The sequence below is a fragment of the Callorhinus ursinus genome, unplaced genomic scaffold (assembly GCF_003265705.2).
Source record: "Callorhinus ursinus isolate GAN/ISIS: 27379988/994484 unplaced genomic scaffold, GSC_fseal_2.0 scaffold37, whole genome shotgun sequence".
In the NCBI taxonomy this organism is placed as follows: domain Eukaryota; kingdom Metazoa; phylum Chordata; class Mammalia; order Carnivora; family Otariidae; genus Callorhinus; species Callorhinus ursinus.
The window spans coordinates 9,064,406-9,077,203 of NW_027397099.1; the positions used below are offsets into that span (position 1 = coordinate 9,064,406).

The following is a 12,798-nucleotide window of genomic DNA, read 5'->3' on the forward strand; positions in this document are numbered from 1 at the left end:
GCCAAAATCAAAAGTCAGATGCTTAAATGACTGAGCCACCCAGGCAACCCCCCTCTATCTTCCACCATACACAAAAACCAATTCAAAATGGATTAAAGACTTCAACATAAGACCTAAAACTGTAAAACTCCTAGAAGAAAACATAAGAGAAAATTTTCACGACATCGGTCTTGGAAATGATTTCATGGATATGACACCAAAAGCACAGGCAACAAAATCAATAATAAATAAGTGAGACTACATCAATCTAAAAAGTTTCTGTACAGCAAAGGAAACAATAGACAGAGTAAGAGGGCAACCTACAGAATGGTAAAAAAATATCTGCAAACCATCCATCTGATAATGAGTAACTTCCAAAATATATAAAAAACTCCTAAAACTCAATCTCTCTCTCTCTCTCTCTCTCTCTCTCTCTCACACACACACACACACACACACACACACACACACACACACACACACACACAAACAAGTAGCCTAATCAAAAATAGGCAAACGAGGGCACCTGGGTGGCTCAGTCGGTTAAGCGACTGCCTTCGGCTCAGGTCATGATCCTGGGGTCCCGGGATCGAGTCCCACATCGGGCTCCCTGCTCAGCGAGGAGCCTGCTTCTCCCTCTGACCCTCCCCCATGTCATGTACTCTCTCTCTCTCTCTTTCTCACTCTCTCAAAATAAATAAATAAATCTTAAAAAAAAAATAGGCAAACGACCTGAATAAACATTTCTCCAAAGAAGACATACAAATAGCCAACATGTACATGAAAAGTTATTCAAATCATTAATCATAAGGAAAATGAAAATCAAAACCACAATGAGATATGACCTCACACCAGTAGGTTGGCTATTATTAAAAAAAAGAAAAAAGAAGGTAAATGTTGGCAAAGAGTGAAATTGAAAAGCTTATATACACTATTGATGGGAATGCAAAATGGCGTAGCCAGTATGGAAAACAGTACAGAGGTTCCTCAAAAAATCAAAACTAGAGCTGCAAATCAGAAGCACAATGAGATATCACCTTACAGCTGTAAGAATGGCTAGATTCAAACAGACAAGAACAATACGTGTTGGTGAGGATGTGGACAAAAAGAAACTCTTGTGTACTTTGGTGGGAATGTAAATTGGTGCAGCCACTGTGGAAAAGAGTATGGATGTTCTTCAAAAATTTAAAAATAGAAATACCATGTGATCCAATAAACCCACTATGGAGTATTTACCCAAAGAAAACAAAAACACAAATTTGAAAAGATACATGCACCTCTGGGGCAGCTGGGTAGCTTAGTCGGTTAAGCATCTGACTTCTGCTCAGGTCATGATCTTAGGGTCCTGAGATGGAGCCCCACAGCAGTCTCGGTGCTCAGCAGGAAGTCTGTTTTTCCTCTCCCTCTGCCCACCCCCCCACCATGCTCTCTCTTTCTCTCTCTCTCAAATAAAATATTTAAAAATGATACATGTACCCCTATGTTTATTGCAGCATATTGCAAAGATATTGGAAGCAACCTAAACATTCATCAGTAGAAAAATGGGTAAGGAAGATGTGGTGCATACATACACACACACACACACACATCAGAATTTTACACAGCCAAAAAAAAAGGGGGGGGATGAGATTGTGTCATTTGCAACAACATGGATGGACCTAGAGAGTATTATGTTAAGCTAAATAAGTCAGACTGAGAAAAACAAATACCATATGATTTTACTTACATGTGGAATCTAGAAAACAAAACAAATGAATACACAAACAGAAGGCAAAATCAGACCTATAAATACAGAGAACGAACTGATCATTGCCAGAGGGTAGGGGTGGGTAGGAGGAAGGGCAAAATGGGTGGAAGGTAGTGAGAGATCCAGGCTTTCAATTATGAAATGGTTAAGTCAAGGGCATAAAAGGCACAGCATAATGTATACAGTTGATGATACTGTAATAAAGATGTAATGGGATAGATGGTGGCCGCCCTTGTGGTGAACATAGCATAACATATAAAGAAGTTGAATCACTAAGTTGTACACCTCAAACTAATGCAACATTGTGTGTCAACCATACTCGGAATAAAAAGAAAAATCAAAATGAAAAAAAAATCAAAATTAAAACTACCATATAATCCAGCAATCTAACTCTTGGGTATATATCCAAAAGAAATGGAACCAGGATCTCAAAAAGATATTTGCACATTTATTCCTAATACTGATAATTTATTTATTCTTTTATTTCTGACTTGCTAGATATTTATCAGTTTATCTTTTTAAAGAACCAACTTAGGTTTTCATTTATTTTCTTGATATTATTTTCTATTTTTATTTCATTGATTTTTGTTTTTATTACTTCTTTTATTCTACTTTCTTTGAGTTCACTTTTTTCTTTTTTTTTTAGTTTTTTTTTAATTCTTTTTTTTTAAGTTTGGAAACATATATTATTGATTATGGATCTTTTTTCTAAAATAAAAATTTGGGCACCTGGGTGGCTCAATCGGTTAAGCATCTGCCTTTGGCTCAGGTCATGATCCCGGGGTCCTGGCAGAGAGTCCCGCATCAGACTCTCTGCTTAGCAGGGAGTCTGCTCCTCCTTCTCCCTCTGCCACCCCCCTGGCTTGTGCTCTCTCTCACTCACTCTCTCTCAAATAAGTAAAATCTTAAAATAAAATAAAATAAATATTAAATGCTATAAATTTTCCTCTCGGCACTGTTTTATTACATCCCACAAATTTTGACATATTGTATTTTCATTTTTGTTTATTTGAAAATATTTTTGTTGGAAAGACTTAGTTCTTGTTGGTTGTTAAGCTGAGAGCCTTAAGTTTCTCCCTGGTTGTTGGATGGATGCACCCCCATTTCCTTGCCATGTGGGCTTCTCCATGGAATAGCATGCAATATGGCAGCTGGCTTCCATCAGAATAAGCAAATGAGAAAGCAAGAGAGGCTGAACAAGACAGAAGCCAGACTCTTTTTACATCCTAATCTCAGAAGTCATATCCCATTATTTTGTTCTGTATTCTGTTCTTCAGTAGCCAATCACGAGATCCAGCCCAGATTCCTGAGGGGAGGGGGATAACACAAGGGCATGAATATGAGAAGGTAGGCATTATTGGGAGATAACTTAGAAGCTGCTGAACACAGAAACAAAAAGCAAACAAATAAGTAAACATATAACCAAACCAAAAACAGAAGGCGTTGAAAAATGAGATGTTGAGGTCCTAGTCATGGTGGTAATTTAAACATGTAGACTGACCACCTTCTCAAAGGCAGTGTCTGTGCTATGATGCATTGAAGTAAAGTCTCATATGGATAGGAACTCTCATATTTCTGTTACTTTTCTTAGCCAGCAAAGAGGCTGTTTGCCCCAGTGAGGGCAACAACAGAAATACTAGCATTTGCCGTTGCTTGCTTTCTGATTTCAGTTCAGGAATTAGCTCAGCTCTACTTTCTTCCTTTTGATACAAAAACTGCTTTCTGACTATTTTTACCCCCTTCCAAGTACTGGTTCTGAGTCAGAGAAAACACAGTGTACCCCCGGGACATAAGGAACAGCAGAAAGCTACTGAAACCCAAGTAACTTCTCTAAGCCACATGCAAACAGGGCCAAGAAACTTCCGCAAAGTGAAAGAAATTGCTCCCCAGAGCCATGTAACCAGAAAATTCCAAGTGGACATAAGAATGGCTCCACTTTACTGTTTCTTTTTAGCAGATGCTGGACGGAGGCTATGCATTAGACCAATACTTAAGACTGGTGTGGATCTTCTACAAATGTAATCTCATTTTTGAGGTATATCTTGTTTCTACATAAAAAAAAAAAAAAGGAAAATTCCCTTTCCCATGTGCTTACTCCATGCCATTAACTGTGCTAGGAGACTTTTATATCCGTCTCATGAAATACTGTAATTCTGTAATTCCTGTTGTAGGGATGAGATGTCTGAGAGTCAGATATTATACAGTTTGCCCGTGTTTGCTAGGGAAGGAATAAGCCATATTTTTCACCCTAGGTTTAATAACAAAGTCTGAACTTTCCACAAGTTAACTCTTATTTAAAGGGACTTAAAGTGTACATTTTAACAACTGAGCATACCAGTAGATAATTCATTTTTTTAATAGGCCTTATGGATGTCTATTACTTTCCAGACTTTGTGTTATAAACTGCATATACAAACTAAAATAAAGTCTTCAAAATCATTTTTGGGAAGTTCACAGTTTACTGGGAATGATGAACTCATAAATATTATAACACAAAGTATTAAGAATAAAACCTTATCAGAGTGCTACAGGGGTATTAAAAGTTGGAAGATGCTTTATAGGCAAGGGCAATTTTGTTTACTAGGATACATCCTGAAAAAAACTTTGACTTTTGGGTTCTGGAGTAATATAGAGGAGCAGACATCATTCCAGAGACGTGTGGATAATCTTCGTGTATTTTAGAGAATAAATGGTTTCTGATACATCATGCTATTAAATGAATAAATGAATAAACAAGTGAGTGTATGTTTATGGTTCTAGAAATTATGTGAGAGGTGAATCATGTAGTGGTATAAGTTAATTACAATTATGCATATGCCTGCCTTATGTAAATAAATAACTCTGATAAGATTTTTTAAAGATATCAGATTAATATCTAAACACAAGTAGCTCTTAACATGCTAATTAGATGTCAATTGTTCTGCAAAAATAAATACAAACATTTGTAATGGTAATTGAGGTTGAACTTGCTATGATTATTTATTAATTCTAATTTTCAAACACATTAATTGCTGCAGCTAAGGAAAACCCCCATTCAAGATTCAAGAGGTCCTATTAACCCATCTTTACTTGCTGATTATGTACTTCCTGCAAGATGGGCCAGTTTGAGTATATTTACTGTTTACTGCTGGATATGTTTAATGACTTGTTTCTGGAACAGGTAACTGAGTGGATGGCCACCTAGAGAATAGAGAGTTTTGAAGGAAGTAAAATAAAAGGTAATTGAGCAAAGGGTTTTAAATGTACTATCAATAAAACACTCATTATAGAAGAATGATAGCTTACACACTTTTCACAGCTCAAGGTAAAGCTAACCTTCCATGATTACCTTTCTGGCCTCACCCAATCAGAATTAGCTATTTGCCTTTCTGGACTCCCATAGCAGATTGCTTAGAACTCAGAAACTTGTCAGATGCCATCTGCTGAGTCATCTCTTGATCTCAGGAACTTATGCTAATTCAGATTCTTGAATAGGAAAAAAAAATGAGATTTGGGATACATACTTACAAGTACGTATCTCAACCATACATAGGGAAACACAATAACCCCTGTTTAAAAAAAGGGGTTATTTTTTCCAACTGTTTTTTTTTTCACCAACCAATATTCCAACTCTTTTTAACGTCAGATAAAACTTATCTCTAACCCTAATTACATTATTAATCACACCAAACATAAAGTACCTTCCTAATAAATTAGCAAGCTGTTTTTCAGACACAGCTGTAAGACTATAAACTCTCTCTCTCTCTCTAGCTCTTTTTTCATGCCAACATCCTTTATTGGTCCAAATCTGGATTTCCAACAAGGATACTATCCTGCCTTAACTTCTTGCTATGCCTGGTTTTTCAAAGAGCAATATGGTTAAGAGCTTGTATTAGAGTCACATAGAACAAAACCTCTTTCAGCCATATATTATCTGTATAAAATTAGGCAAGTTAAAATAATGTCTTGAAACCAAATTCACCCATCTATAAAATGAAGTTGACACCAGCCTTAATTCATAGTACTGACAGGATTAAATGGTGTTCAAAAAGTCCTTCACCTAAAATTTAGTATATTATAATAAAGATTAACAATCAGCCTTTGCCACATTCCATACACTGTATTGTTTTTCTTGTGTTAAAGAAAAATTTACTCCTCACCACAATCTCATTTTAAAGAAGAGGGAACGAAAGCATCTAGAAGTTAAAGAGCTTTCTCAAAGCCATACTGACAGTAAGTGGCAGAACTAGGGCTTAAACCCAAAAACTGGCTCTAAATTATTGTTTTTACCTTCATATAACCCACTGTTTCCATGAGGGTCACTTGTACATATTATTTATAACCACTAATTCTTGATTTTTTTTCCTCCAAATACCCCCAACACTTCTTCTTTTACAGGTAATGTTAATTGTATACATATACTTCCTATTAAAACAATCAACTTCTGGACTATGACTAGGTCTTAAGTATATTTTTTCTGAGGTTCTTGAAAATGTGTGTGCCATATATAACAGTCATTAATAAATATTGTAAATAAACAAATACATATGTGGTATTCCTGGCAGTCCACACACATATGCTATAAAGTTATGCCAGATAGTAATATGTTCCGCATAGCTCATTTGTGAAAAATGTTCATTTGTCACGTATTGGACTATGAAAAATCCTATAGGTGCACTGATCAAATGAATTATCTCAGAATTACGAGCTAAATTTAACAGGAATATCGGGAGTGCACTAACTGGGATGGAAGAGGCATATTTCATCCAAGTAAGTATTACTACTCCCACTGTGGAAGCCTGGAAACTGAGGCTTGCAGAAGGTTTATGTTATTGTCTCATATCTATTCTACACAATCATAATTTGAACTCAGGGCTCTCTTTTTTTTCTATTTCACACGGAACTGTATACTATTAAATTTCAAGCCTAAGATGAGCCTTAAATTAAGTTTGAATCTGAAATAGTCCTAAATGAGCATTTAATTTTCTTAGTTATATCAAATAAAATACCCTGTTTTAATGGTCTTAAAGTTATTTTATTTTGTATGGGGGTTTATTTTATACTGTGCATTTTGCTGCTTTTGCTGTACATGGAAAGGTATGCAACTGTGGAATCTCCAAAGAATTCTATTTCATAGTAAGATAAATACAAACAAAGGCATTGCATATACAGGCACTCACAGAGACTACCTAATACAATGTACAAATAACTTTGTTTGATAAATGGATATATGTAGAAGTCCACACTGCAAGAGAGCAACCAAAGATTTCATTGTTTCTAGCTCAACTCCTTTTGTATCCTTTATTTCTTCTCTTAGTTAAGTAAGTTGACCTACTTGCTCAATGTAGACATAGCCATAATCAGAATGTGGCACCATAATAATTTCTCTAGTCTTTTCTTAGGTTCTTACAATTACTTAGCAGGATGCTTTTAATTCACTTCCTCCCTCCTTCTACCTGACCTTTCCTTTCCCAGGAGTTAATACACATTTACAACTTAGTAAGTGGATTCATAATTTACCCCTACTGCTAACCCCACCTGCAAATAAAGCACTTCTTTCTCTAGATAAAAGCACTTCAAATATTATTTTGCAAGAACTTTCATCATGTGGCCCAGAGAATTGATGGCCTTAAAACATTTTTAGAGTGTCCTCAATATATTTAAAGGTATCTTTTGTCAACTATCCCTTAACAGTGAAATATAGCTGTTTTTCTGTGTGCGTACTTTGGTGTTAGGCACTGTGTTAGGGATATCACTCATGCTACTCCAAATAACCTTTGAAAACACTTTGTGATTTTTGTGTCCTTTTTACAGATGAAGGTGAGAGAGTTAAATATTCCACCTCATGTAGCAGGCCCTAGAGGAGCCCCACCCATAGCCACATTACACTCATAGTTCCATTATGTATTGATAGGGTCCTTCAATAACTCCTCACCTAAGTTGTGTGTGTCTGTGTGTGTGTGTGTGTGTGCGCGCACATGTTTCACCTGTTCAGTGGGTAGATCACAAAGGCTAGGGAATTAATGGTCTCAGGAGTATGACTCAGATTATGACGGAAGTTGGAAGAAAAACTTTAGTTTCTTTGTCCTTCTCGTTGGGACAACACTGAGGCATGTTCTACACTCTCTTTGTTTCCAAATGGAACTTAGTCTCAGTTGCGCACAACTGTAACCTGTTGACTAATGCTTTCTTTGTTAATTTCTTACACTTTCCAATCTATCTTACTCACTTCCCTACTGGCACTTCCTAGGATCTCCTTTGCTTGAACCCTTGTCTTGTGTCTGCTTCCACTAGACCCCACTCTAAGACAGCTACTAGAAGGCAGAACTCAGACACAAATCCAGATCTGCCTATTTACAATGCCTATTCCTACACCCTCTATGGTTGCCCCATGCAAATTCAGTACATGGGTTTTGTCAATTCTCCTCTGGCACAGAATTGGCATAGACAATAAATGCTGCCATCTTAGAAAGTTTTGATGAGGTGATAGCACTGTGGAGTTACTTATTCTCTGAAGAATATCTGTACCCTAACTGTATGTATCTTAGCAGCTAATATATGTGGGCTATAGTGATAAACCTGGAGCATAAAATACATGAATACTATTTTTAATTGAGTCAAAGACAGAGAAGAAAAAAGGCAGGTGAGTTTGGGTCTCATGATGGAGCATGAGGAAGCTGGTTTGGGTGGGAACAGTCAGGAGAAGGGAAGAGATATGGTACGCAGGACCTACAATGGGAATAATGAGCCTGCATGGGACAATATAAGACACTTGGACTTATTTTCAAAGGGATTTGAGAAGCAGAAGCACACAGTAATGATCGAAAGGATCGATTTCAAGAGAGAGGGTCCAAATTCAAATTTCGGCAGTGTCTTTTATATACAATCTGTGTAGCCTTGATCCGATTTGCTAACCTCTCTGTGTTCACTTATTTAAAAATAAAGATAAAAATACCAATCTCACAAATAAAATGCCACAAAAAGTTAAGTGATTCATAAAAACTTCTTCCTTTTATATAACCCTTTTCTTTTTTCTGTAGAGAGTCAGACTCATTCATTACTCAAGCTATAATTAAAATTATTATTAATACCAATAGTAATAGAGTTAATAATTTACATTTTATCATATACTTCCATTTAGACCATAAGAAATATCTTATTCTGTGTGAAAATAACATGAAGTTAATCAGTAATGCTATTACAATTTTATAGAGCATATGCCCAAAGATCTCAAAAGTGATAAAATGTTCTCCACAGAACTGGATCAACTAGTAAATTGGAAAATGGTAGCTGATAGCTACAAGAACTGATATATGAAATTTTCAGTTAAAAGTGATCCTAAATAAAAGATAGTAGAGTCGAGGAAGTTGTATTTGGCCTACCTCATTTAGGGAATGACCAGTAAATTTGATATGGCTTTAATATGACATTTACTGGTTTCTATTTATTTGTTTTGGGGGTAGGGGAACATACAGTCTTGAAGACAAAGAAGATTCTGTAAAGAAAATAGCAGTCAATATTTTCGTTTATCTCCTTTCAGGATATTTTTCTCTGTGTTAGCACACACATACAGAGAGAACTTTACACTTTATAATAAATAGTATTTCTCAAATTTAAGTAATGCACAGTCTCTTCTAAAGGGAAATAAATAATTTCCCCAAATCACTGAAAATATTTCCTTTGGTTCCTAGGAATCTACTATTTGAGAAACAGCACCTTGAGAATGTGAAATCCTGTTTGATGAAATCATTTTCAACTGCAAATGATCATTATGCAAGAAATGATCACAACTTTCCTTTATAGAAATGAAATGTTTTATGTAGTTGTTCGGTAGTCATGAAATGAATATATGTACACAAACACAGACTTCTTACAGAACACTAAGGTCATACCACATCGAATGTTTTCTTGTTCCACTATTTTTAAATAATATATAAAATATACCATTTTCTCAAAAATTTCTTTGAGATTGTTTCTTTAAAATACACTCCTAAGTGTAGAAACACAAAATGTAAAGATATATGTACATGTATAAGGCATTTACCATATATTAACATATTTACTTACATAAGTATGGTTTGATACCAGTTGTTCCAGTCTTTGGTATTTTATCAGCACCTTTTTCCTTTGGGACATAAAGCAATACTGATGTAACTACAAGTGTCAAGAGTAATAATTCAACATGCAATGCCCATAATAGTCATTTTTGCTTATCTTTAGAGATCAATAAAATCACATGATCCTCTTTTGGGGCTTTAAGACCAGGACCTTCCAGAGCTGAAAACTATCATTCAGTGGTTTTCTCATGAAGCTTACTCATATTTTCAAGAATTCTGTAGACTCTGAGGATAAATCCTTCCCCTAGAACTCTTATATGTTCATAAGTCACATGACAGGTGTGACTTCCCTGGGACCCTCTCAACTATCCACTTTGTCTCTTACTGAGAATCATGCCAGAGGTTGAGACCACTAGGGAGCTGCTTCAGGTTTACTCATATAGGTTTCTGGCTCAAAGCATGTGCATTTTAATCTTTGGAAAACAGGACAATTTTTAGAAGAAATTTCTGGTAGAAATCCTGGGTTCCAGTCCTGGCTCTGCCACCAATTAGGTATATGAACTTGAGCAAATCCCTCAGTGTCACTTAGCCTTGGCTTCCACATTTGGGACATAGGAATTATTGAAAGCTTTGCTACCCTAGAGAATTTTAAATCAACACCCTGTTAGGTCCTGAAGGACAGAAAACAGGTCAAGTTCATCTTCAAATCACCAGCGCCAAGCTAGTGCCTAGCATAAAGCAATTGTTGCCATGAGAAATCCTTAAGTTTAGTTTCACTGATCATTCAACAAACATATATTGATTATCTACTACATGCCAGGTATATTTAAGGCATTGAAGATATAACAGTGAACAAAAGAGAAAAATATCAAAGCCATCATGGAACTTACTTTCTAGTAAGAGATCTTTTTCAGAGGAAGGAAGCATTATATATATATAAAATAGACGACATACGTGAGTATAATAGAAGGTATTTATATATAATAAAATACATTTATGGAGAATTTTGTGATTTTAATAGGTAATTTTATATTGAATAATATCTAACTGTAATAAATCTGTTAAGGGCAGAAAACTCATTGTAATATTCATTTACTTTGGGAAAATTCTAGGCAATTGAACTTTTAAATATTCACCAATTTTTATTAGCAATTATCTACACCTACCAAGGAATGCTTTAGTTAAATATTTAACATGCCCTTAAGGTAATTCTCTTTTGTCCCTTTTTTTTTTTCTTGAAATTCAAATTTCATGGGAGATATTGTACAGAAGACATCCCTGGTCTTGGTGTTAGTTGTGCTCATGGGGATGGAAGGAGGATAGTTTTAGAAGAAAAAAGTACCTCTATGGCCTTGTATTTAAACGGCTATAACTGGAAAACACTGTATTATAGAAGTGATTAAATTATATGTCTGCAGTGATTAAATTATATGTCTCTTCCAGCACGAGATATAGGAAAAGGAATGGAAATTTTAAGGGACAGCTCTTAGTTCATAATATTAAAAACCAATACCCATAAGGCACGTGTCTATGTGCATTTGGGTGCAGGCACATCAGATACCATGAGTTCACTGAGAAGTTTTTAAGCATGGAACACTTACTGGATTAAGCAGGCTTTTAAAGTCAATCCAGTGTTGCACGACAAGGCAACCATGACTGGCTCATCCAGTTCAAAACCCAGCCCCATGAAATGAAACACATCTGGTGCAAAAGCCCATATTTGGTACTAGAAAGAAAAGTTCACCATGCAGAGAATCCAATACTTACTTAATGAGCACACACAGTGCACTTGGCACTGAGACTGCAGAAATGAAGGGTCCCCTCTCTCTGTAAGGAGATGAGAACCAATCAGGAGACTCAGATTTATATAGGAAAGGAGTGATGGTTCAAAAGTCGGTCCCATCCTTTATTAATATGTGGTCTTGATTATTTTCTCTAGCTCTCAGAGCCTCAGGTGTGCCAAAAGAAAGAATGCATAAGCATTCAGAGACCGTTCGACTCAGCAGATGCACAGACAGCTCTGTTTGTCTAAATTTGCATTTCTGATAAAGTTCCAGGCTGAGTGTTGAAATAGCACCATTTAGAGAGAAACACTGCATTCTATGCTTCATTAGTCAGACAACCCGAAATCATTATATATTAGCTAAAGAATCCAAGTGGTTTTCCCAGGACCTCCAACTCTGCATAATTGATTTTCTATGTGTTAACTCATCATTCAGAAATATAGTGTACCTAAGGCTGAAAGAGGCAATGGCAGGAGACTTTATCTTAAGGTTTAAGTCTTGAGAAAGATATGTATTGAACTAGATTTTTTTTTCTGACTATGTGGTAAAACAAACAAACAAAAAACCCTAAAATGAGTATAGTTTTATTAGAAATAACAAAGTTTTAACAGACCATATCCAGTTTCTGTCCACTACTCAATTATGGAATGATGTGAAAATCACTTGGTCTCTCTTATAATCACTTTCTTTATCTTAAAATGGAGCATCCACCTTCCTTATTGGATTATTATAAATGTCAAATGATATAATCTCAATCAAAAGCACTTTATAGAACTATAAAGACTATACATGTGTGTGACTATATATATATATGTGTGTGTGCATATACATACACACACACATACATTTAGCAGTTATCATAGCATCTGGCACATAACAGGCAGTCAAATAAGTTTTGAATGAATGAATAAATTTACTAAAGATTGTAATTGAACAATTCATTCAATTCTTACTTCCAACAAGCAATTTTATGTTTGGAACACAGGCAGAAGAATATTTAGTCTTCTGATAGCTTTCCTGTGCTAGAGGAATTAGTTATTTCTATGTCATCAGGCTAGAAATTCAACTTGGAAATACATTAAGAATGAGATACTTTAGTAACTGATAAAATACTATACTGAAGTTAATTTTCAGATTAAAAAAAACCTGAGGGTTTTATAAGTCTGGTAAGTAAAAGTCATAGAATTTCAATATACAGTATTTCAATAGTATTTCATAGTCACAGTATTTCAATTTAGTACTGGAGGACAAA

At 35.5% G+C, this 12,798-nt stretch overlaps 1 long non-coding RNA gene across 1 annotated transcript in view; it reads right to left on the reverse strand.

Annotated features, from left to right (window-relative positions):
- Positions 1 to 2,759: 2,759 nt before the first annotated feature.
- Positions 2,760 to 12,798, reverse strand: part of LOC112836894 (uncharacterized) — an 80,831-nt gene continuing 70,792 nt past the window's right edge. The window contains exons 3-5 of the long non-coding RNA XR_003211593.2: positions 9,773 to 9,830; positions 5,055 to 5,191; positions 2,760 to 3,032 (exon numbers count right to left, since the gene is read on the reverse strand). This is a non-coding gene — a long non-coding RNA (uncharacterized lncRNA). The remainder of the gene's footprint in view (positions 3,033 to 5,054; positions 5,192 to 9,772; positions 9,831 to 12,798) is intronic.